The sequence below is a fragment of the Scyliorhinus torazame genome, chromosome 10 (genome assembly GCF_047496885.1).
Source record: "Scyliorhinus torazame isolate Kashiwa2021f chromosome 10, sScyTor2.1, whole genome shotgun sequence".
NCBI classification, from domain to species: Eukaryota; Metazoa; Chordata; class Chondrichthyes; order Carcharhiniformes; family Scyliorhinidae; genus Scyliorhinus; species Scyliorhinus torazame.
The window spans coordinates 44,048,256-44,075,604 of NC_092716.1; the positions used below are offsets into that span (position 1 = coordinate 44,048,256).

Consider the following 27,349-nt stretch of genomic DNA (forward strand, 5'->3'; position numbering starts at 1 on the left):
CTGCATGTCTCTGGATTGTGGGAGGAAGCCGGAGCATCCGGGAGGAACCCCACGCAGACACGGGGAGAACTTGCAGACTCCGCACAGACAGTGACCCAGCGGGAATTCGAACCTGGGACCCTGGTGCTGTGAAGCCACAGTGCTATCCACTTGTGCTGCCCATAATCTTCAATTATGTGGAGTGACTGGAGAAGCTTGAATTCTTGTCCTTTGGGCAGTGGAGATTTGATAGAGGTTCAAAATAATGACTGATTAAATAATAAGAAATTGTATCTCGTGGCAAATGGCAAGCGAACTACAGGTGACATGAGGACTTTTAAACTCAATACAGCATTGCTGTGATCTGCAACAGACTGTCTGATCAGTTTTAGCGAAGCAGATTCAATTATAACATTAGAATTTGAGAAATAATGTCACAAAAAAACACTTGCAGGGGTACAGGGAATGAGCCGATTTGTAGAACGAGCTGGCAAGAGCTGGCACAGGTACAATGTGTTAAATAGCCTCCTGTGTTGTATCATTCTATAATAATATGTTTGGTACAAATTATTTAAATCGGTTTACCCCTTGCCTCACAATTTAAAGGTTTATTTATCAACTTTCCTTGTTTAAATTGGGGGGGGGGGGGGGCCATTTTGGAAGCCTTCAGGGATAAAGTAAAATGAGATTCCAGAGATGGTGAAATAAAAAGAAACACTATGTAAAAATTGTTTGACCTGGTTCTTCAGACTTAGCTAAGCACATCAACTTCTGGAAAAAAAACATATATATATTTTCACTTTACTGCTACTTGCTTCATTTACTGTTTAATAGAATTGGACTTTTAATCTATAAAATGCATTTAGAGTAGTGTTATTTTATAACTTTCTGAGTAAAGGAGAATCACTGAAATAAACATGTCAGCAACTGATTCATTTTGGCTTTCCTCTGTACATATCATGAATTTACCAATATGCACATATGAAACAGGAGCAGAAATAGGCTATTTGTTTGCTGAACAAAAGATAATAATAATAATAGTTTGTCACAAGTAGGCTTCAATGAAGTTACTATGAAAAGCTCCTCATTGCCACATTCCGGCGCCTGTTCAGGGAGGCCGGTACGGGAATTGAACCCGCGCTGCTGCCTTGTTCTGTATGACAAGTCAGCTATTTAACCCACTGTGCTAAACCAGCCCCTCCTGGCATACACAGCAGTTTGAAACATGGGAGTCAAAATATCTATGGCTTCTTTTAAGAGAAAACAAAGCCAGAAACATAAATGTCCCATGCATCTGCACCGCTTTTTGGTCATAGCTCAAGGACCACGTAAAGCAAATCAAAGTTTAAGAGCAAAACAATCCTCACATTCATAGGCATTCTGACTAAGTACAGATGTTTCATAATGACCAGCAGTGATTGTTTTTTTTTAATAAGAAATCTTCTACTTAAAACCACTCCACATGCACTAAACAGACCAACTTTGGGAGAACATTGCTGACCAGATATAGGAAGCATTTACAGCACAGGAAATTGGCATGACAATGTCAGGCAGATTGCAATATACCTACTGTAAAATAAGCAACTTGTGAAGCCAGCAGGTAAGATGAAACGAGCACTCAAGTAAAGAGAGTGGCCTTAAGCCAACTAGTCTAAATTGCAATAGGAACAGGACAAGTGTGAAGGTAAAATATTTCACCTGCATAATTAAAAAATGGAATAATCTTGTAAACATACACAAGATACTGTAACGTGCAAGACCAGATAAGTGTATGTGACCACATTTGATTAAGGTATGCATGCTTCAATAAAACTTTGACCTTGGTTACAATGCAAAAGGAACCAGACTTCAGTGAAGAAATGTCTGTGTGTGCCCGTGTTTTTTTTTTTGGGGGGGGCCAAAAGATAGCTCGGCTGAAGAACCTAAATCAATGCTGTATTGCCAGACACCAAAAAAAACCAAATGCTGTACTGATTTATTTTCTGAATAATCCATACATCAATTTCAACTTGCTTCATTGCTTTTCACAGACAGTGCACTAATGAAAATGGAATTTACATTTCAAACCAACATTAAAAAATTGGAAATATGCAAGTTGTTAATATTAAGCTTGAATTCAGAGGAAAATTAATGGAACAGCCCTCGCTCTGCATCCTGGTTTTCCTATTTTAAAAGCTTTATAGATAAATACAAAGCAATGCCAAATGCTGAAAGCAATTATAATCAGCAGCTGTTTTTTATTCATGGTTTTACCTCACACCTACACACTCATTAGAATGCCACCAACCTGATGTCAAAGCCACCAGAAAACCTTCCGCACAGATTTGTGTCAAAATTGAGCAGAGAACTCAGATTCCTGAACACATTATAATATATGCAATGCAATTTTAAACTACTTTTAGCCTTCTCAAATATTGCATAGTAAACAAACTGCATCTTGCAAGTTTGAACCACAAACCATCAAATTGAAAATATTAAACAGAATATAATAATAATCTTTATTTTCACAAGTAGGCTTACACTAATACTGCAATGAAGTTACTGTGAAAAGCCCCTCGGCGCCACATTCCGGCACCTGTTCGGGTACACACAGGGAGAATTCAGAATGTCCAAATCATCTAATAGCGCGTCTTCCGGAAGAAACCGGAGCATCTGGAGGAAACCCACGCAGACACAGGGAGAATGTGCAGACTCTGCACAGACAGTGATCCAAGCCGGGAATTGAACCTGGGACCCTGACGTTGTGAAGTCATTGTGCTAACCATTATGCTACCCTGCTGTCTGATTTTTGTAGAGAATATAGAGATGTTTTCCAAACTGAACAAACCATGAAAGAAAAAAATACAGCGGCATTTAATAAACTGATGGAAAAAAAGTGGATAATGGATGGAAGAGAACAAAGACCAGCTGCATGCAATGAATCCATGACTTAGCGACTATTTAAAAATAAATGATTAGGTAAACGTTTAGGAATTCCCTTAATGGGCAAGTTGGCTGATCTCGGATTCAACAGTAGGAGAGCTGCAGTTGACCTCCGTGCCTGGAGGTGGGGTGTGGATTATCAAAGAAACCCTTTTCGGTTTCTCTCATCTGTCAAAACTGCATCAGGTGTGGACAAAATTGTTCTGAAGTTATGATGTCCTTCCTTAAAATGGTTGAAAAACCTCACACACAAATAACTGTCACCACACTGACAAATGTTGTGGAAAGCTAATGAATGAGTGGAACCTCATCTCTGCCAGGCGTCAATACATTAAGAAATGGGCAGTGATTGTACACTGATGAGAAGCGAGGAAAATATATTCAAGTATGCAAAAGCAATACCTGCTCTGGTCTGTTGTTTTTCTGCTCATCAGGAAACAATGGCAAAAAAAAGTTGCCATTTTGTATAGAATAAGCTTACCTTGCATGGGTCTCACACCCGCAACCCAAAGATGTGCAGGGTAGTGGGATTGTCCACGCTAATACCCCTTAATTGGAAAAATATAATTTTATATAAAAAGAAAAAATAATAACCTTACCTGTGTTCAACAATTCAACAGAAACTTGTTCAACAATTATTTGAAGCAGAAGTGTCTCCTATACATGCTTCGTTTTAAATGGTTTCGGCTCAAGTATTTCTCGAAGTTAATAAAACAGCCTGCCAGGTGTGCTGACCAAAATGGATACGGTTCATTTGAGAAGGCACTGAACAAAGAGAGTCTTTTGTCAGGAACACGCAGGAGCAAAGTTGAGGTGTCAGAAAGAGCCCACAAACTTCCATACAACGTATTTACCCACCCTCCAAGGACCATCTGTCCCATATGCAGCAGAACGCGCATTGGAACTCGAGCTACATACAATCAATCCAAAGTGGAAGCAAGTCATTCTCGATCCTGAAGGACTGCATTAAGACACAGGACTCTACAGTCAATCTAACAGCAGGTCGTGAGCTCTTCCCAACAGTAAGTCAGTGTGCTCCTCACTCCAATGGAGTATCCATTGTTTGCCAACTTCCATTGTCCACCAGGTGCTTCCGGCATCGTCTTTACCTACAACGACCAGGTATGTTCAACTCACTTCAACAATCTGAATTATTGAATCTTGCAGCATGTCAACATCAAGTGGCTGGGGGGTCAGCCCTTTGATTGAAATCTCACAGGTTAAACACAATTCACAGGATGCATTGCAAAATCCACAGACTGACAGGAAATGCTCAGATTAGCATGAAGGTTTACTAATATCAAGGCCACTCCAAGGAGAAGCTGGAGAACTACCAAAATTCTCTCTCATTTGTGGGATCAATGCCATTCAGGGTCAATAATAATTTTCAACTTTGCAAGGCTTTAAATGGAATTTTAGACACAATGCTTTTAATTTTACAATAATCCTAAGAGCTTTTCAAAGTCTCTAACCAACTCGATTCCACGTACCATCTATAGAAAAAGTGGAAGGACCAAAAGCAGACATAAGAAAAATAAAATGCTTACCGATTCCATAGTTCACCACCACAGTACGTATTTGCTCCAATAGAGGTATGCACGTGTTTTGACGTCAGTGCTCTGAAATTACATCAGAGAAATATAGTTAGATATTGGCACAGTGCAGCTGAAATAATATCTAACATAAATGGCACATGCAAGTCAGCACACAAGCATCTTTCATCAGTATTTCCACTTGTGTCAGGCAGAATCTTTATGCATTAGATCAGATCAATTTTTGCATACATCGCAGATGCTTCACATACACCTTAATCATAGAATCCCTACAGTGCGGAAGGCCATTCGGCCCAGCGAGTCTACACCGGCCCATGGAAAGAACACCCTACTTAAGCCCACACCTCCATCCTAACCCCACCTAAGTTTTTGAACATTAAGGGGCAATTTATCATGGCCAATCCACCTAACCTGCACGTCTTTCGGGACTTGTGGGAGGAAACCTGAGCACCCCGAGGAAACCCGCGCAGACACGGGGAAAACGTGCAGACTCCACAGGCAGTGACCCAAGCCGGGAATCGAACCTGGGACCCTGGAGTTGTGAAAAACTGTGCTAACCACTGTGCTGCCCAATAAGTTGATCAAAATTGTCCTCCTGCAGGAATTAGCTTAATTTCATTATTTTTTTAAAAAAAGATGGGGGGGGGGGGGGGAAGTAATTTGCTTTTTTCTTCCCTTCAAATGTTCCAATCCCACACAAAATTATTTCAAGGCAAAGGGAATTGACTCTACAGTTTCTCAGAATGCAATCAACCCAAATCATGACAGTGCATGTACTCCCCTATAAGAAATTTCTAATTGTAAAGGAAATCTTCACACTTATGCACACAACTTTAGTCCCTACAAGAATAAGTCAGAAACCAATGCAAAACAAAGCACTTACATGCTTTACAACAAACACTACTCAGCCATGATCAAAGCAAACGTTTGTCAAATTAAAAAGGAGAAAATTGCACCACAAGATCCAGATTAACAAGGTTTCTGCCGATATCAATTATAAAAAGTTCCTGCCTCAAGTCAAATTAGGTTTATGGTAAAGAAATAACTGCAACACGTTTGGCAAGGGACAACTTTATTTTCACATCTTCCATGGTCTATTCCCACTTCTGTCTGTCATGCAAAGCAGTAGGGATACAGGTATTAGGGTATTCAAAGCACTGGGGAAGGTTGAACGGACAGGCTTCAAAAGAATTGTATGGTCTTTTTAAAATCTTCAACTTTGCAGTATCACATCACAAAGATCACAATGAAGTTTCCTTCACTGTGTTGAGGCCACCCACAGGGGCCTTTCAATGAACTAAGTGAGATTGTAAATGGAATTAGAAACAAAGGAACTAATCAGATCTGCAGATTGGAAACTATTACATTGTTTGTTTCTAGTTGCCCTTCCTTTTACAACTTATTTGACTTGCCTATGAACTATTTTTGTTCATGTGTGTTCTGATGAAAGTCCATTTTACTAACTGTTACATCCTTGTTCCTGTGGACCATTTTAAATATGCTGCAAAATTAAGGCAATTATTAGAAACATTATAACTGACATGTGCTGATTCTGGTATGTGAAAGGCACCTCAACATTTTAATCCAAGAGTTAAAACAATGCAGGTTGCAATTTACACTGCTGAGAATCAGCATTGCTGCATTGGAATGTAGGCATTTCTTCCTGCCCCATCCTCCACATCCCAACAGCAATGCCCCAGGGACTGAAGCAAAACTTGGCAGGCAAATATTCATTTGTGTTTACTGCCTTTGAATTATACCTAGAATGAAACCCATTTTACTGGTACCGGACGGTAAGTGGACCTACTTGAAGCAGAAGAATTTGAAGCAAAAGAATTTTGTCCACTGAGATCATATTTGTGCAGATATTAAAAAACTTTTAAAACACCTTTCACAATTCCTAGACATGGCAAAACATTTACAACCAATGAAGTACAGAAGTGTGATTACTGTTTTAATGTAGAAAATGTGACCACTAATTTCCACAATACCGCATTGCTATTTAGAGGAGCTTTAAGAACTGGACAATCTGTTTTTGTGACAGAGATAAATACTGGCTAGGACAATGAGGATAATAAAAGATGGCATGTCCTGCAGTGCAGCATTGCCTCAGTACTGTCAGCCCAGAATTTTTGCACTCAAGTCCTGAAGTAGGACATGAACCCGCAACCTTTTGATTCAAAGGAAAAATGCAACAAACTGACCCACATCTGGCACAAGCTGCCACTAATCATTGCGTACAAGGAATTAACAGTTACCTCCCAAACTTGGGAGCTGCTTGGTCTCCAAAAGGAAATCCGAGTATCTGTACAACAAAACTTCAGGAGGCAAGAATCACAGAAAGCTGTGATTCCCAAACTCTTTAGTGATACATATAAATATTCTGGAGAATTGTAAGGGTACATTTATCAAAAAAACAAGTTTATAGTCAATGTAAGCAACAATTAAGTTGAAAATAAAAATGAGTATTTTAAAATTGAGAGTTTGTTCAACAGGGAGCCAGTGCAAGTCGGTGAATGTGGAAGGGATAGGTAATGGGACTTGGTAGGAGTAAGGGTATGGGCATAAAAGTTTAAATTACCTCATGTTTCGGGAGGGTAAACATGAAACAGCTATTAGCAGTGTGTTGGAATAGTAAAGTCTAGATGTAACGAAGGGATGAAGGAGAAATTCAGCTGATGAGCTAAGACCAGAGTGAAGTTATGCAGGGGGGACTCAGCAGTCTTAGTGGTGGCATGAAATTGAGGTCAGGAAGCTCAGCTCAGGAACAAATGTGATATTAAGGTTGTGAATAGACTAGCTTAATTTTAGACTGTTGTCGGAGAATGGGTGGACATCCCACAATCTTATGGCTAGATAAATGAGTGCCATGAGGTTACAGCACATTTAGATGACATGAAAATCTCATTCGGAACAATTTGTTAAAATAATTCTAGGATTAGCTTCCCACTCCCAAGATCAACAGTCAAGAAGTTTATGTTGATCACTAGGGGAAAGCGAAGTTTAACTAGCAAGTCTTAAACTTGCCTTCATCAATTTTCAAAATTTAGAATGTGAAAGCACAGTAAATGCAAAGTTGTACACCGTAAGCAATTGTCAGTACAACATAATGCACCTTTATGATGACATAACCCAAGACATACATTGAGTCAGAGGTCAAAAGAGCTATACATATCTGTATTAAAAAACTTTAGGCCCTGGGCAGCAAAACGGCACAGTGGTTCACACTGTTGTCTACAAGCGTTGAGGACCAAGATTCGAACCCGGCCCTGGGTTGCTGTCTGTGTGGAGTTTGCACATTCTCCCCATGTCTGCGTTAAGTGTCATCCCCACAACCGAAAAATTAGGAGGTTAGGTGGATTGGCCACGCTAAATTGCCCCTTAATTGGATACTCTAAATTATTTTTTTTTAAACTTTAGGCCCATTTGCAGACAAACTCAGTTTTCAAAATGAATAGGTTAACAGCAGATGCCACAAAATAGTTTCTACAGAAACAGGATCCACATTTAAACTACATTTGCACATGGTATTTTAAAGTTGCACATCAGCAGTTTTTCTGGGGCCATTACCTTTGCAATGACTATGGGGGGTGGGGGTGTCTGTGCAGAGCAGAAGCAGAAAATCTCTTACACTTGTCTTTTGAGTAGATACAAGTGCGCCAGATCATCAGTCAATTTACAGCCTGAACCAGCAAACTACCCCATAAGACACAGGAGAGGAATTAGGCCACTCGGCACATCGAGTCTGCTTCGCCATTCAATCATGGCTGATACTTTTCTCATCCCCATTCTCCTGCCTTATCCCCATAACCCCGGAACCCTTAAAGGCACTCAGTGATTTGGCTTCCACAGCCTTCTGCGGCAAAGAGTTCCACAGATTCACCACCCTTTGGCTGAAGAAATTCCTCATCGCTGTTTTAAAGGATCGTCTCTTCAGTCTGAGATTGTGTCCGCTGACTCTAGTTTTTCCTGCAAGTGGAAGCATCCTCTCCACATCCACACTATCCAGGCCTCGCAGTGTCCTGTAAGTTTCAATAAGACCCCCGCTCATCCTTCTATACTCCAACGAGTACAGACTCAGAGTCCACAACCTTTCCTCGTACAACAAGCTCTTCATTCCAGGGATCATTCTGTGAACCTCCTCTGGACTCTTTCCAAGGCCAGCACAACCTTCCCTAGATACGAGGCCCAAAACAGCTCACAATACTCCAAATGAGCCTTATATAGCCTCAGATGTACATCCCTGGTCTTGTATTCTAGCCTCTCGACATGAATGCTAACATTGCATTTGCCTTCTTAACTGCCGACTGAACCTGCACGTTAACCTTAAGAAAATAGTGAACATGGACTCCCAAGTCCCTTTGTGCTTCTGATTTCCTATGCATTTCCCCATTTAGAAAATAGTATGTGCCTCCATTCCTCCTCCCAAAGTGCCTCACACTTTTCCACATTGTATTCCATCTGCCACTTCTTTGCCCACTCTCCTAGCCAGTCCAAGCCCTTTTGCAGCCTGCCTGCCTCAATACTACCTGTCCCCAGTAGGCTCTGTCACAAGTTGCTTCAAAAAAACATCTTCGACATTCCAGAAATTTATTTTTTTGGGATCCACTACCAACCTTATTTTCCCAAACCACCTGCATATTGAAGTCCCCCATTATTATTGTAATATTGCCTTTTTCACATGCCTTTTCTATCTCCGAATTTATTTTCTGCCCCACATCTCCCAACAGGGTCTTTTTACCGTTGCAATTTCTCAACTCTACCCACAGCGATTCTATGCCTTCTGATCCTAATTCGTTCCTTGCTATCGATTCAACTTTATTCCTTACTACTAATGCAAACCCCGCCCCCTTTGCCCATCTGCCTGTCCTTTCGATAGGACACATATCCTTGGATATTTAGATCCCAGTCCTGATCCCCTTGCAGCCACGTCTCTGATGCCCACAACATCGTACCGGCCAATTTCAAATGTGCGCAACAAGCTTATTTATCTTGTTCCATATACTGCGGCATTTAGGTACAACACCCTCAGTCCTGCATTGACCACCTCCCTTCTCAACCTGTCACCCCAGATTATGTTGCAACGGATAGGGGCTGATATCTAGTTTTCCGATGGTTCACATTATCTTGCTTATATTAACAGTTTATCATCAACAGCAACTGAACAGTGTAAATGGTTTATTGCCAAGTTTACATTGGTCATAGAAAAAAGACATTATGAAATGAAGTCTAATACATTATAATTCCAGAATTTCATGCATTAAACATGTAATTTGGTTTAGTCTCTGGGACAAATGCAGATTGATTAAGGAAATCTAACATCAATTTGCTAAATAGTATTTAACTGACTGGATTTTTTTTTCATGACATATAAAGAGGGTTAAAGAGGGTAATGTGGTTGATTTGGTGTACATAGTCTTCCATTAGGATTTGATAAAATGCCACCGAACGAGCTTGTCAGTTTAGTTAAAGCCCATGGAATAAAAGAGAGACGTTGGCAACCTGGAAAACAGTTGGCTAAGTGACAGGAAGAAGACAGTACTGATGAGAGGAAGGTCCTCTTTGACAGCCTTTGCATGAGACAATGGTTTTCACCTTGGTGATGAACTCTTTGTGGCTCGAAATGGGGAGGCAGTGACATAGTGGTATTGTCACTGTAATGGTGATCAAGGGACCAGGGAAATGCTCCAGGTTAGAATCACACCACAGCAGGTGGTGGAAATTGAATTGTTGAAAACGTGAAAAAGTCTAATGGTGACCATGAAACCATTGTCGATTGTCATTAAAAAAAACGAATGTCCTTTAGCGAAGGAAGTCTGCCGTCCTTACCTGGACTGGTCTACATGTGACTCCAGATCCAAAGTAATTTGTTGACTCTTAAGTGCTCTTTCAAATGGCCTCGAAGCCACTCAGTTATATCAAACCACGATAAAGTCAAGAGAAAGGAAATAAACTGGGCCACCCGACAGCAACCTAGGCACTGGAAACAACAATGGCATACCAAGCTCTTGTCAACTCTGCAAAATCCTCCTTACTAACGTGGGAGATTGTGCCAAAATTGAAAGAGTGGTCTCACCGACGAGTCAAGCAACAGCCTGACATAGTCATATTCGCGGAATCATACTGTACAGATAATGTCGCAGACACCACTTTCACTACCACTCGTTATGTCCTTCCCCACCGCCAGGACAGACCCAGCAGAGGTGGCGACACAGTGATATAACTGTTAGACTGGATCTGCAACAGGCAGTGAGGGAACTAAGAAAGGAAAACATGCTAGACCTCATTCTCACCAACCTGCCTGTCGCAGATCCATCTGTTCATGGCTGTATCGGTAGGAGTGACCACCGCATGACCCTTGTGGAGACGAAGTCCATCTTCACAGTGAGGATGCTGCCCATCATGTTGTGTTGCACTACCATTGTGTTAAATGGGATAGATTCAGATCAGATCTAGCAATTCAAGACAGGGCATCTATGAGGCACTGGGGATCAGCAGCAGCAGCGTTGTACTCAGCCACAATCCGTTACCTCATGGCCCCGCATATCTCCCATCACCACCAAGCCACGGGATCAATCTTAGAGTTAAAAAATCGGCAAGTCATGTTGCAGCTTTATAGAACCTTAGTTAGGCCACACTTGGAATATATAGTTCAGTTCTGGTCACCATACTATCAGAAGGATTTGGAGGCTTTGGAGAGGGTACATAAAAGGTTTACCAGGATGGTGCCTGGTATGGAGGACATTAGCTGTGAGGAGAGGTTGGAGAAACTTGGTTTGTTCTTACTGGAACGCCAGAGGTTCAAGGGTGACGTGATAGAAGTCTACAAGATTATGAGGGGCATGGACAGAGTGGATAGTCAGAAGCATTTTCCCAGGGTGGATGAGTCAATTACTAGGGGGCATAGGTTTACGGTTCGGGGGGGCAAAAGTTTAAAGGAGGAGATGTCAGAGGGAAGCTTTTTTTTTTTTAAACACAGAGGGTGGTGGGACCCTGGAACTCGCTGCCGGGGGAGGTAGTGGAAGCAGATGCAATAGTGACTTTTAAGGGTCTTCTCGACAAATTACATGAATAGGATGGGAATAGAGGGATATGGTCCCTGGAAGGTGGGGGTTTTTACTTCAGACAGGCAGCATGGTCGGTGCAGGTTTGGAGGGACCGAAGGGCCTGTTCCTGTGCTGTAATTTTCTTTGTTCCTTGTGGCATGTCAGGAGCAGCACCAAGCATACCTAAAAATGAGGTGTCAACCTGATGAAGCTACAGCACAGGACTACCTGCATGCCAAACAACACAAGTAGCAAGTGACAGACAGCTAAATGATCCCCCAACCAACAGATCAGATCTAAGCTCTGCAGTCCTGTCAAATCCAGCTGCAAATTGTGGAGGACAGCACTGGATACTGCAACGACTCTGGGCCTCGACAATATTTCGGCAATAGCACTTAAGACTTGTGCTCCATAACTTGCCGCGTCCCAGCCAAGCTGTTCCAGCCCAGCTACAACACTGGCATCTACTGGCAATGTGGAAAATTGTCCAGGTATGTCCTGCACCCAGAATGCAGGACAAATCCAACCAGCCAATTACCACCCTAACAGTCTACTCTCAATCATGAGTAAAAGGTGTTGGAAAGGGTCATCTTGTGCTAGCAAGTGGAACTTACTTAGCAAAAACAAGCTTGCTGATGCTCAATTTAGGTTTTGCCAGGATCACTCAGCTACTGACCTCATTACAGCCTTGGTTCAAACATGGATAAAAGAGCTGAACTCCAGTGGTGAGATGAGAGTAATTGCCCGACATCAAGGCAGCATTTGACCAAGTATGGCATCAAGGAGCTCTAGAAAAACTGGAGCCAATTGAAATCAGGGGGAAACTCTTCACTGGTTGGAGTCATACCTGGCACAAAGTAAGATGGTTGCGGTTGTTTGAGTTCAGTCATCTCAGTCCCAGGGCATCACTGCAGGAGTTCCTCAGTGTAGTGTCCAAGGCCCAACCATCTTTAGCTGCTTCATCAATGGCCTTCCTTCCAACATAGGTCAGATGTGAACATGTTCGCTGATGATTGCGCAATGTTCAGCACCATTTGCAACTCCTCAGACACTGAGTAGTCCACGTGACAAATGCAGCAAGACCAGGACAATATCCAGGCTTGGGCTGACAGGTGGCAAGTAACATTCGCGCTATGCAAGTGCTACGCAATGTCCATCTCCAATAACCATCACCCCTTGACGTTCAATGGCATTGCCATCACTGAATCTCCCACTATCAACATCCTGGGTGTTACCATTGACCAGAAGCTGAACTGGACTAGCCATATAAATTACATAGCTACAAGAGCAGGTCAAGAGACTAAGAATCCTGCGGTGAGTAACTCACTTCCTGACACCCTAAAGCCTGTCCATCATCTACACAGCTTAAGTCAGGAGTGTGATAGAAGACTCCCCACTTGCCTGGATGGGTGCAGCTCCAACAACAAGAAGCTTGACACCTTCCAGGACAAAACACCCGCTTGATTGGCACCCCTTCAACAAACATTCACACCCTTCATCACCAACGCACTGGAGCAGCAGTGTGTACCATCTACAAGATGCACTGCCATAACTCACCAAGGCTCATTACGCAGCACCTTCCAACCCTACAACCACTACCATCCAGAAGGATAGGGGCAGCAGATACATGAGAACACCACTACCTAGACATTCCCTTCCAAGTCACTCAACATCCTGACTTGGAAATATATTGCCGTTCCTTCACTGTCACTGGGTTACAATCCTGGAACTCTCTCTCCCTAATAGCACAGTGGGTATACCTACACCACTGCAGTGGTTCAAGGAGGCAACTCACCCCTTCTTCTCAAGAGCAGTTCGGGATGTGCAACAAATGCTTGCCTCGCCTGTGGAGCTCACATCGCGGAAAAAATGAAATTTTTTAAAGTCCCACTCTAGCATGGCAGTCTCTGTCGCATTTGCTGTGGGCCAAGAAGATGCAGCATTGACTTGCTTCAGTTTTTTCTCGGGCCTCTTGGATTTCAATCCACAACCTCGTAATAATAATGTTTATTAGTCTCACAAGTAGGCTTACATTAACACTACCATGAAGTTACTGTGAAAATCCCCTAGTCGCCACACTACTGCGCCTGTTCTGGTACACAGAGGGAGAATTCAGAATGTCCAATTCACCGAACAAGCACGTCTTTCGGAACTTCGTAGGAGGAAACTGGGGCATCGGGAGGAAACCCACACAGACACTAGGAGAACGTGCAGACTCCGCACAGACAGTGGCCCAAGCCGGGAATAGAATACGGGGAAGTGGTTCTTCCTGATTTAATCTATCTGATGGAAATGGATTAAGCATTGGTGACATTGGAGGTGTGTTGTATGGAATATTTTTTTTTAATATTTTTTTATTCTCCTTTTTCACATTTTCTTCAAAACTTACACCCACCAACAAACAGTAAACGGTAACGAATACAATGTCAATCCCCTTATTAACAACAACAAACCCACTAACCCCAAACAGCCTGCTTAACAATATAAACATCGAATAAAAAACAAAAAGGAATCAGGAATTGCTCATAGTCACCATTAATATATACAGCTCACCCCCCACATGGCTAATATACAAGGCCATCCAATCCCCGAAAGTGTACAATGAATGACATCCATGACCTCCCGCTTCTGCTTTGCCCAACACAAGACCTTCTCCTTCACACGGTACCTACGGAAATAAATAGTCACTGCTCTTGGCGGCTCATTCACCTTTGGTATAGGCCTCCATGTCCTCTGAGCCCGATCCAGTTCATACCGAGAGGTATCTTCCCCCTCCCCCAACAGCTCTGTCAACATCCTGGCAAAATACTCTGTAGGCCTTGGGCCCTCCGCCCCTTCAGGCAAACCCACGATCCTCAGATTTTGCTGCCTAGATCTGTTTTCCAAGTCCTCCATTTTGGCTCACAGACCCCTGTTGGCCTCCACCGCCCTCTGCAGCTCCTTACCCATCGAGGTGAGTTGATCATTATGTTGCGACAATGCCTCTTCCACTTCCTTCAGTGTCTCACCCTGCTCCCGCACCTCGGCCGATACTCTCGAAACCGCCGCCCTCACCGGGGCAATCGCCTCCTCCACCAGCACCTTCTCCTTCCTCATCACCTCCATGTGCTTTGTGAACGGTTTTTCAAGTTCCACGGCCATCACCTCGGTCATCTTTTCTGCCGTGAGCAGTGCGGCCTCACCCGGTGACCCAGTCTCCGCCTTCCTTTCAGTTCCTCAGCCGACCCTTCCACTCGACGGCGAACCTTCATTAGCTCCCTTCTTCACGGCCGTTTTCCTTTGGGTTTTGGACATCTTTTTTCCTTATATCTTCCTGCACTTATTTAACCAAAAATTGCCTCCGAGACCGGGCATTAAATTCTTTAAAAAATCAAGCCTCAAGCAGGGGCCCTCCAATGTGCGACCTCATCCTACATGCCGCCACCGAAAGTAGTGTTGTATGGAATATTAATAATCGGCCAGACATATACAAACATTGATTTTTTTTTTTTTAAAAAGAGCACATTGCCTAAATAAACCTTTGTTAAATAAAGGGCAATGGTCAACAGCACCTACTATGTTACATTTGCAAAGGACACAAGCTGCTTTATGGAGAGTCTATGGAGCTCTGAGAACCGGTGCAGGCCCAAGGCCTGCAGCCACGCATTTTTCCAATTTTGTATTTTGCATTTTATTTCTGCTGTTTTGATTTTTAATATTTGAAGTCATTTTGTATTTTCTCACCTGGTATAATTATTATTAACGCACAATCAGTAGTGACCTGCTTTTCTAGATCTTGCCTTCTCTCTATACTGGCCACACAGTTGTTTAGGCTAAGTTCTTCATTTCCTCAGGCCAGAAAAGTAAAATAAAGTGTTTATATATATTATACGGCATTCTGTGACCCTTGGACTGTTGACCAAGTCGCTGAATAATCCTATCTGGTGAAGTCATCTGAAGCATCAGAAAGATGAAGTATAATTGATGGACATGTCACCTGATCAATGGCAGATGAGAACACACCATCAAGGGCTACGTAATCAACCTGAATATTGCAATGTCTGCTGAACCTTGAGAACACAGAGAAAAACTGATAAGAACTGAGATTTGTTCTGGAACGGTGTAGCAGCCTTCCAGAGACTGGAGTGAAGCCAATAAATACAGTTTAAACAGACATTGCTTCGGAGACTCAGGGCCGCAGCCAGAGTGGAATAGTCATCCACGGATGAGCAACTGACCACAGTGCCCACGCACTGGGGTTACTCAACAACTTGGTAATGTATGTACTGAGGGGACGGTAACGTTATGTACCAATTTTGGGGGTGGACTGGAACAGACCAAATTGGGTTATTGTTTAAACAACCACCTGTCAATCTTCTCTATACAAAGTGCTTTCTCCTTTTAATAAAGTTATCTTTTGCCCTTTTTATATATTATCAATTATAATTGTCCGATTATAAGCATTATTCAAGATTGAAGAAAATTGTTTTAACACAATACTGAGTCATAGTCACTTTCTATTACGTCCAGAGTACAACTACAAATCTAAGAGACCCTGAACAGATCTCTAATGATGCCTAAAGCAATGGCTAAAATAAGACCAGCTTGAAATCAGACTCAGCTTGTGGGTGAAATATATTGGATTTGAACCAAGCAAGAAAGACTGCCACAGGGATAGGAGAGGTAACAGCCTCACCCCATCTCTCTCTGAAAACTCTAGAAAAGCTGAGCAATTTGTGATTTGAAAACCCACCAGTAGATCTCATTGCTGCAAACCAAGAATTCTTCAAGGATTCCAAATCAACACCATTCCAAAGAGAAAAGTGAATTTGCCAGCAACAACTGTTCAAGTGAGAAATTCAAGTACCAGCAGCTACTGTGGAAAGTGACCCTTCAGCTGTAAACAAGCAGCCGGACAATCCATGAATATTTTTTTTTTTTATCTGACTTAATTTTCACTTGGCCAAGTTTTAAGATCTGATACCCTGCAGATTTTTATTTCGTCTTGGATGCTTACAGGAGTTTGTGTGCAGCTTTTGAGTCAGTGGGCTGTTGGACATTTGTACATTTTCAAAATGTCTGCGAATAATTTCTACACCTTTACCCAACAGAGTGTTCGCAATAAAACTCTTTACTTGCTAGCTGATGGAAGTTGGTTGACTTATTTCTTACATCAAGCTATGGACAGCTAAGTATGTATATATATATATATATATATAGATAGATCTTAAGCTTAGCTCCCAATTCTTTGAGGTAATTGGCACTGCTAATGATGCTGCTATTGCCACTTACGGGTCCTCAAAACCCATCTTTTGCTTCTTTACTTGTCCACCCACTTTGGCTTCAGATCATCATCCATGTTGTCATTTAATCACTCTTGACTTCACTCTATCTTCTCTTTTGTTCTTTCCTAGTCCCTTTTCTCTAACTTAATGCTTGCTGAAAAGCTATTCCATCTCTAGCCTTTTCCATTTCTGGCAAAATGGTCACTGGCCTGAAATGTTATCTCGCTTTCTGACTCCACACATGCTGCCTGACCTGCTGGGTATTTCAAACATTTTCTCGGAGTTTACCTCTGTGACATTAATAAGTTACAGACTGTAACAGGCTGCGAGAGACTTAGCATGAAGAATTAAGGAACATGCTCCAACCCAGCATTAAATTTGCTTCATCATTGATAAAGATAGCCAAATGGCAATGGATGCATTACTTGAGGATCTACACTGCCACATTTTGTATAAGTAATTTCCTTGAAAATTACGGAGGCCTCCTGGAACGCTATCTGGAAATGCATGAATGTATTCTTCCTTTGCAATCATCTGGGTATCCTTTCTGAGTCATCAGAAAAGGTCACAGACTTAATTGCTGTTTTGAGGGCATTATAAACTCTTTAAGAATAAAAATCTCAAAAGAACCTGTTCAGCTGTATAACTTTTGCACCATTCCAAATTGATAGCATGGCACAGACTTCCCACAGTCGATCATGTAGTTTTGTTTAAATTATACACTGTCATTAAACAAACTAGTAGATTCAACAACAGAAGTGATAGTGGGAGTGTGACTTGTGTTATGGACCAGAGAATGTATTCAAACACATGTTCACTGCACTGTGCTCCCACACAGAAAGCTTCTGTGCACAGGCTTTTCAAACGGTCTCCAAACATACACCCACTCACAGGCGCATGTCACCTTATTCATTGGCAGATCAACTTTATCATGTAAGAGCTATGGAACTTCTATTTCAAATCTTGAACCTCCATTTTTCATTCCACCTCCCTGAAAGTAATCTATACCATAATAAAACAGCACCCTTCATTTAAATCCTCGCAGCAGCAAAAAGTCACACACAATTTAGATCTGCAAATGGCAGCAAGTGATGACATTCACGTTGTACATGCTTTGCTCAAAGGTGGCAATGCTTTGACCGTTACAGCTGTCTGGTTGTTCTTGCTCCACGAAACTGTAGCAGTGAAACTGTAAAAATCACACTGTATCACACCCCGGTCTCTCCCTTATCCCTCTAGCAACTTTTACTTTTTCAGTGCCTTACAAGATGTCAACTTTCCCTTAAGCGGACGACTCTCCATTAAGTGGTTAGCACTGCTGCCTAACAGCACCATGGACTCGGTTTCAATTCCGGCCTCGGGTAACTGTCTGTGTGGAGTTTGCACTTTCTCCCAGTGTCTGCGTGGGTTTCCTCCAGTTTCCTCCCACAGTCCAAAGATGTGCAGGTTAGGTGGATTGGCCATGATAAATTACCCTTAGTGTCCAGAAAGATGGGGTTGCTGGGTTACAGGGATAGGGTGGAGGTGTGGGCATAAGTACGGTGCTCTTTCCAAGGGCCAATGGGCCGAGTGGCCTCCTTTTGCACTGCAAATTATATGATTCCAAGACCCACATTCTCTAATCATCCTCCAACTTCTTGGTGAGTTTCTACAAGTTATTACCCCTCATTTACTGCACCAAATGATTCCTTCATCTGTGATTTTAATTGCCATCTCAACTCACCTCATCCTCTTCCTTCAGACAGTAGAACAGCAATGGCAGGGGTTTCTGGGAGTAATTGAGGACACAGTAGAGAGGTTTATCCCAAAGAAAAGAAAGGTTATCAGAGGGGGGATTAGGCAGCCATGGCTGACAAAGGAAGTTAGGGAATGCATCAAAGCAAAAGAGAAAGCCTATAATGTGGCAAAGAGTAGTGGGAAGTCAGAAGATTGGGAAGGCTACAAAAACAAACAGAGGATAACAAAGAGAGAGAGATAAGGAAAGAGAGGATCAAATTTGAAGGTAGGCTAGCCAGTAACATTAGGAATGATAGTAAAAGTTTCTTTAAATACATTAAAAACAAACGGGAGGCAAAAGTAGACATTGGACTGCTCCAAAATGACACTGGTAATCTAGTGATGGGAGACAAGGAAATAGCTGAGGAACTAAATAAGTACTTTGCGTCAGTCTTCACAGTAGAAGACATGAGTAATATCCCAACAATTCCGGAGAGTCAGGGGACAGAGTTGAATATGGTAGCCATCACAAAGGAGAAAGTGCTAGAGAAACTAAGAGGTCTAAAAATTGATAAATCTCCGGGCCCAGATGGGCTACATCCTAGAGTTCTAAAGGAGATAGCTGAAGAAATAGTGGAGGCGTTGGTGATGATGTTTCAACAGTCACTGGAGTCAGGGAAAGTACCAGAGGATTGGAAAATCGCTGTTGTAACCCCCCTGTTCAAGAAGGGAACAAGGAAAAAGATGGAAAATTATAGGCCAATTAGCTTAACCTCGGTTGTTGGCAAGTTTCTAGAATCCATTGTTAAGGATGAGATTTCTAAATTCTTGAAAGTGCAGGGTCGGATTAGGACAAGTCAGCATGGATTTAGTAAGGGGAGGTCGTGCCTGACAAACCTGTTAGAGTTCTTTGAAGAGATAACAAATAGGTTAGACCAAGGAGAGCCAATGGATGTTATTTATCTTGACTTCCAAAAGGCCTTTGATAAGGTGCCTCACGGGAGACTGCTGAGTAAAATAAGGGCCCATGGTATTCGAGGCAAGGTACTAACATGGATTGACGATTGGCTGTCAGGCAGAGAGTTGGGATAAAAGGTTCTTTTTCGGAATGGCAACCGGTGACGAGTGGTGTCCCGCAGGGTTCAGTGTTGGGGCCACAGCTGTTCTCTTTATATATTAACGATCTAGATGACGGAACTGGGGGCATTCTGGCTAAGTTTGCCGATGATACGAAGATAGGTGGAGGGGCAGGTAGTATGGAGGAGGTGGGGAGGCTTCAGAAAGATTTAGACAGTTCAGGAGAGTGGTCCAAGAAATGGCTGATGAAATTCAATGTGCGAGGTCTTGCACTTTGGAAAAAAGAATAGAGGCGTGGACTATTTTCTAAACGGTGACAAAATTCATAATGCTGAAGTGCAAAGGGACTTGGGAGTCCTAGTCCAGGATTCTCTAAAGGTAAACTTGCAGGTTGAGTCCGTAATTAAGAAAGCAAATGCAATGTTGTCATTCATCTCAAGAGGCTTGGAATATAAAAGCAGGGATGTACATCTGAAGCTTTATAAAGCATTAGTTAGGCCCCATTTAGAATACTGTGAGCAATTTTGGGCCCCACACCTCAGGAAGGACATACTGGCACTGGAGCGGGTCCAGCGGAGATTCACACGGATGATCCCAGGAATGGTAGGCCTAACATACGATGAACGTCTGAGGATCCTAGGATTATATTCATTGGAGTTTAGGAGGTTGAGGGGAGATCTAATAGAAACTTACAAGATAATGAATGGCTTAGATAGGGTGGATGTAGGGAAGTTGTTTCCATTAACAGGGGAGACTAGGACCCGGGGGCACAGCTTTAGAATAAAAGGGAGTCACTTTAGAACAGAGACGAGGAGAAATTTCTTCAGCCAGAGAGTGGTGGGTCTGTGGAATTCATTGCCACAGAGGGCGGTGGAGGCCGGGACGTTGAGTGTCTTTAAGACAGAAGTTGATAAATTCTTGATTTCTCGAGGAATTAAGGGTTATGGAGAGAGAGCGGGTAAATGGAGTTGAAATCAGCCATGATTGAATGGTGGAGTGGACTCGATGGGCCGAATGGCCTTACTTCCAGTCCTATGTCTTATGGTCTTATTTCACTGCCCTCCTAACTCACCAAAACGCTGCCTCTAATACAGGCACTCTGCTGACTTTGGCCCCTTACATAGCCGCACTAATGCCACAGTCTCAAAGAGTGTATCCCGCACCACTCTTCGATCCACTTCCACACCCAAACTTGGAACTAAAAGATCTCCCCTTTAAATAATTTACAACAGCACTTTGGCCTTCCATTAGCCATCATTTACACCTTATGTGGCCAGTCATTCCCTCAGCTGCATATTATATCCCTGGTTTTGAGAAAAATTAATACTTTCTTCCATCCTTACCTTTTCCACATCAATCTCATCTTCGCTCCCCAGGAAATGAGGCGTGTAGACTTAATTAGATCCAGTATACAACTGTCCACGTCATCGGTCACCAAATGTGGCTGCACTACACAAGCACAAAGGTCTAATTTTGCTCTGTCAAAACCACCCACTACCCCAGTCATCCCAGAAGGACAAAAATAAGGCCAGTTTCAATACTCCACTTCTAAGTGATCCTTTAACTCTTCCCCTGTATCCCTTTTACCCTCAGCTCCAACAGAAATTACTAGAAGGATTTGGATTTCTTTATTTTTGGGATTGAGATCAACTGCGCCTGTTGCTATCATCCCACTTTCCCTGCCCTTGAACCAAACATTTCCCATGTTCTAATCTACCCGGTCACACACTGGGATCCTGCATCCTGCCCTTGTTTCAGTCCAAGCGCATCTTGTCCACAAGATCCACCTCTGGCTCCCTTACTCAATTGCATAGACTGCTGATCGAGCAAATTTCCTACCTGCCCTCCATGCTAACGGACATGTACTTTTCCCTCTCTCTTTTAAAACCATGTAATCACCTCTCAAAAAACTTTAGATTCCCCCATGATTGTGAACCATCATATCTCAACATCAAGTCAGTGAACATGTCGCTTTTCATAACCATGTACCTTTTGCACAACTCCATACTTGAACCACAACAAATCGGTTTACTTCCTTGTCATGGCACCCAGATGATGGGCAGCATGGGAGCATAGTGGTTAACACAATTCCTTCACAGCTCCAGGGTCCCAGGTTCGATTCCCGGCTTCGGTCACTGTCTGTGCGGAGTCTGCACGTTCTCCCTGTGTGTTTCCTCCAGGTGCTCCGGTTTCTTCCCACAGTCCAAAGATGTGCAGGTTAGGTGGATTGGCCATGCTAAATTGCCCTTAGTCCAAAATTGCCTTTAGTGTTGGGTGGGGTTACTGAGGTATGGGGATAGGGTGGGTGTGCGCGCTTGGGTAGGGTGCTCTTTCCAAGAGCCGGTGCAGACTCAATGGGCAGAATGGCTTCCTTCTGCACTGTAAATTCTATGATTCTATGATGTCAGTGGGAGTCACAGATGACATCTATGACAGTGAACATGGTTCATGAGTGCTCCGTCAAATGCAGCAACATCAGCCAATTAAGTGACTGCTCCAAGGCAGCAGATTGCAAAAGTTGAACTTTTGATTCAACTGGGGTTCTTTGGCAAGTAGTACTGGGAGGGCAGTATCTAACTGAAATTTAGTTCAACAAGTTAACTTCAGAACTTCTAAAACTTTAAAAGAAACAGCAAGTTAGTTGGCATTTGCAATTAACTATCAATCAGCTGGACTTCCGGTTGCGGCTATGCGGAGCTAAGCCGCACGAATCGGTAGCTCCCGCGAAGACGGACTTTCGGGCTCGATAGAAGAGCCCCAACGGAACTTTTCACACAGCCAACCCGTGGGGAAGAGAGGAGAGAGGTCCCCCACTAACCTGTATGGACCGGACCCGCAGCGAAACTGCCAAAAAAACGGCACTGGAGCAGCGGGAGAAGAAGGATAAAAAAAACAAAATGGCGGCAGCCGAGGACAAAGAAGAAATGCAAGAATTCATCAAGCGCTGCTTCGAGGAGCTGCGCAAGGAGATGGTGGCGCCTATGCTGGCAATAATTGAAGGACTTGGGGCAACCCACAAAGCCCACGAGGTGAAGATTCAGGAGATCGAGGACAAAGTGAGTGAGAATGAGGACGAGCTCTTGGGCCTGGCGGTGAGTGTGGAGCGGCACGAGGCGCTACACAAGATGTGAGCGGGAAGACTCGAAGACCTGGAGAACAGGTTGAGGAGAAACAATCTGAGGATCCTGGGCCTCCCAGAAGGAGTGGAGGGGGCCGACGCCGCGGCATATGCGGGCACAATGATCGGGGCGCTGATGGGCACGGAGGCCCCCCCGGGGTTGCTGGAGCTGGAAGGGGCGCACCGGGTGCTGCCGAGGAAGCCCAAGGCAAACGAGCCGCCAAGGGCGATGGTGGTGAGATTTCACCGGTTCACGGACAGAGAGAGGGTCCTGAAATGGGCCAAGAAGGAGCGGAGCAGCAAGTGGGACAATGCTGAGATTAGAATATACCCGGACTGGAGCACGGAGGTCACTAAGCGGAGAGCGGGTTTCAACCGGGTCAAAGCGGTGCTGCATCGGAAAGGAGTGAAATTTGGAATGTTGCAGCCAGCGCGACTGTGGGTCACATATAACGGTCAACACCACTACTTCGAAACTCCCGAAGATGCGTGGACCTTTATACTAACTGAAATGTTGGAGTCTAGTTGAGGGTTTGTGAGGGTGGGGGGTATTTGTGGGTTGAAGTATGATAGCGGTTGTATATAGGGGGGCAAGCACGCGCAGGGAATGTTATATGGGCTGGGGACGAGAGACAAGGCCGCAACAGAAGCTGCGTCGGGGGGGGCGGGGCAGGCTCTGGAAAGCGCGGGAAGAACGGTAGGAGGGGGAACGTAGGAACGTCTACTCATGGGGAGATTCCCACACGGGGGCGTCAAAGGGAAGGCGGGGGAAGCCAGGGTCAGCAAGCGTCAGCTGACTTACGGGAGTGATATAGGGGGAGCAAAAAAGCTAGACAGGGATCTAGCGGGGGGGGGGGGGGGGGGGAGGGAAGGGGGGAAAACAGGGTTGCTGCTGCACTGGCCGAAAGGGAATGGGACACAGAAGATGTGGCCGGGACGGAGGTCCCCCAGAAAAGGGGATGGCTAGGTGAGTGGTAGGTTGCAAGGGACGTGGGTGGTGTTGGTAAATGTATACGCCCCGAACTGGGATGATGCTGGATTTATGAAGCGCATGTTGGGGCGCATCCCGGACCTGGAGGTAGGAGGACTGATAATGGGAGGGGACTTTAATACAGTGCTGGATCCAGCACTAGACCGCTCCAGATCAAGGACGGGAAAGAGGCCGGCGGCGGCCAGGGTGTTTATGTACCAGATGGGGGGAGTGGACCCATGGAGGTTTGCAAGACCGCAGGCCAGGGAATTTTCTTTCTTCTCCCACGTGCACAAGGCATACTCCCGGATAGACTTCTTTGTGCTGGGCAGGGCGCTCATCCCGAGGGTGGAGGGGACGGAGTATTCGGCCATAGCCGTTTCGGACCATGCCCCGCACTGGGTGGAAGTGGGGCTGGGAGAGGAGAGGGACCAACGCCCGCTGTGGCGGTTGGATGTGGGACTGCTGGCAGATGAGGTGGTGTGTGGTAAGGTAAGGGGGTGTATTGAAAGGTACCTGGAGGCCAACAACAACGGGGAGGTGCGAGTGGGGGTGGTATGGGAGGCGTTGAAGGCGGTGATCAGGGGAGAGCTAATCTCCATCAGGGCTCATAGGGAGAAGACAGAGGGCAGGGAAAGGGAGAGGTTAGTGGGGGAGATTTTGCGAGTGGACAGGAGATGCGCAGAGGCCCCGGAGGAAAGATTACTTGGGGAAAGGCAACAGCTCCAGGCGGAGTTTGACCTGTTGACCACGGGGAAGGCAGAGGCACAGTGGAGGAAAGCGCAGGGGGCGACCTAAGAGTACGGGGAAGAAGCCAGTCAGATGCTGGCACACCAGCTCCGTAAGAGGGCGGCAGCGAGGGAAATAGGGGGAGTCAAAGATGGTGAGGGAGCCATGGCCCAGAGTGCAACGGAAATAAACAAGGTATTCAAGGCCTTCTATGAAGAGCTGTACAGATCCCAGCCCCCGGGGGGGGGGGGGGGGGGGGGGGGGGGGGGGAAAGAAGGGATGGGAAGATTCCTGGACCAACTGCGGTTCCAGAGGGTGGAGGAGCAAGAGGTGGCTGGTTTGGGGCACCAATCAGGTTGGAGGAGCTGAGTAAGGGTTCGGGGAGCATGCAGGCGGGGAAGGCCCCGGGGCCGGATGGGTTCCCGGTGGGGTTCTATAGAAAGTATGCAGACCTGTTGGCCCCGCTACTAGTGAGGACCTTTAACGAGGCAAGAGAGGAGGGGACCCTGCCCCCGACAATGTCGGAGGCGACAATCTCCTTGATTCTGAAGCGAGACAAGGACCCACTGCAATGTGGATCGTACAGGCCGATTTCGCTCCTTAATGTGGACGCTAAGCTATTGGCAAAAGTGCTGGCCACGAGGATTGAGGACTGTGTCCCGGGGGTGATACATGAGGACCAGACGGGATTTGTAAAGGGCAGGCAATTAAATACGAATGTACAGCAGCTCTTAAACGTGATAATGATGCCATCGGAGGAGGGAGAGGCGGAGATAGTGGCAGCCATGAACGCGGAAAAGGCCTTTGACCGAGTAGAGTGGGAGTACCTCTGGGAGGTGTTGCGTAGGTTTGGGTTCGAGGGAGGGTTTATTAGCTGGGTTAAGCTCCTTTACAGCGCCCCAGTGGCAAGTGTGGTGACGAACCGGCCGAGGTCGGAGTACTTTCGGCTGTACCGAGGAACGAGGCAGGGGTGCCCTCTGTCCCCCGTTGTTTGCATTGGCGATCGAACAGTTGGCCATATCACTGAGGGAGTCTAATAAATGGAGGGGGGGTGGTCCGCGGGGGAGAAGAGCATCGGGTGTCGCTGTACGCGGACCCAATGGAGGGGATGGTGGAGGTCATGCAGACTTTGAGGGAGTTTGGGGAGTTCTCAGGCGAGAAGCTCAATGTAGGGAAGAGCGAACTTTTTGTACTCCAGGCAGGGGACCAAGAAAGAGGGATAGGGGACCTACCGCTGAGGAGGGCGGAGGGGAGTTTTCGGTATCTAGGGATCCAGATAGCCAGGAGCTGGGGGGCCCTACACAAACTGAATCGGACGAGGTTGGTGGACCAAATGGAGGTGGACTTCAAAAGATGGGACATGTTGCCGCTCTCGTTGGCGGGTAGAGTGCAGTCGGTAAAAATGGTGGTCCTTCCGAGGTTTTTGTTAGTGTTCCAGTGCCTCCCCATCGTGATCACCAAGGGCTTTTTCAAGAGAGTAGGTAGGAGTATTATGGGGTTTGTGTGTGCGAACAAAACCCCAAGGGTAAGGAGAGGGTTCCTGGAACGCAGTAGGGACCGAGGAGGGCTGGCGCTGCCAAACCTAGGGAGCTACTACTGGGCAGCAAACGTGGCGATGATCCGTAAGTGGGTTATGGAGGGAGAGGGGGCGGCATGGAAGAGGATGGAGATGGCGTCCTGCAAAGGAACGAGCTTGGGGGCGCTGGTGACAGCACCGCTGCCGCTCTTGCCATCAAAGTACACCACGAGCCCGGTGGTGGCGGCAACGTTAAGGATCTGGGGCCAGTGAAGATGGCATAGGGGTGCAGTGGGTGCCTCGGTGTGGTCCCCGATCAGGGATAACCACCGGTTTGTCCCAGGGAAGATGGACGGGGGGGGGGGGGGTTCCAGGGCGGGGGTTAGAAGAATGGGGGACCTGTTCATCGACGGGACATTTGCGAGCCTAGGGGCACTGGAGGAGAAGTTTGAGCTACCCCCGGGAAATGCATTCAGATACATGCAGGTGAGGGCTTTTGTGAGGAGACAGGTCAGGGAATTCCCACTGCTCCCGACACAGGAAATTCAAGACAGGGTGATCTCGGGTGTATGGGTCGGGGAGGGCAAGGTTTCGGCAATACACCAAGAGATGAAAGAAGAGGGGGAAGCCCTAGCAGAAGAGTTGAAGGGTAAATGGGAGGAGGAGCTGGGGGAGGAGATCGAGGAAGGTTTGTGGGCTGATGCCCTGGGTAGGGTTAATTCCTCCTCTTCATGTGCCAGGCTCAGCCTGATACAATTTAAGGTGGTTCACAGAGCGCACTTGACGGGGGCGAGGTTGAGTAGGTTCTTTGGGGTAGAGGATATAGATGTGGAAGGTGTTCAGGGAGTCCGGCGAACCATGTCCACATGTTTTGGTCATGACCAGCACTGGAGGGGTTCTGGAGATGAATGGCGGGAGCAATATCTCAGGTGGTGAAAGTCCGGGTCAAGCCAAGCTGGGGGCTAGCAATATTCGAAGTAGTGGATGAGCCGGGAGTGCAGGAGGCGAAAGAGGCCGGCATTCTGGCCTTTGCGTCCCTAGTAGCCCGGCGAAGGATCTTTCTAATGTGGAAGGAGGCGAAGCCCCCCAGCGTGGAGGCCTGGATAAACGATATGGCTGGGTTCATAAAGCTGGAGAGGATTAAGTTTGCCTTGAGAGGGTCTGCGCAGGGGTTCTACAGGCGGTGGCAACCGTTCCTAGACTACCTCACGGAGCGTTAGAGGAAGGTCGGTCAGCAGCAGCAGCAACCCTGGGGGGAGGGGGGGGAACGAGAAATTGTTTGAGGGGATGGATGAGCAGGAGATAACATGGGAGAGTGGGGGAAACTGGCACGTGCGGGCGAGAGGCAGTGTATAAAGCTATGTAAATATACCATTTTGCCATGTATATATCTTGCTCAGTGCGATTTTGTGTTATTTTGTTACGGGGGGGGGGAAATTGTTTGTAAGGGGGAAAAATT

At 45.4% G+C, this 27,349-nt stretch overlaps 1 protein-coding gene across 4 annotated transcripts in view; it reads right to left on the reverse strand.

Moving 5' to 3' along the window:
• The window catches only part of ankrd11 (ankyrin repeat domain 11), a 252,452-nt gene that overhangs the window by 214,712 nt on the left and 10,391 nt on the right, over positions 1–27,349 (reverse strand). For 3 of the 4 annotated variants that reach the window (XM_072518040.1, XM_072518041.1, XM_072518042.1), the window contains one exon: positions 4,449–4,520. The gene's annotated coding sequence lies outside the window, so the exon portion shown is untranslated. Of the gene's footprint in view, positions 1–3,500; positions 3,648–4,448; positions 4,521–27,349 lie in introns of those variants that run through there. The other variant, XM_072518044.1, reaches the window with a different exon arrangement.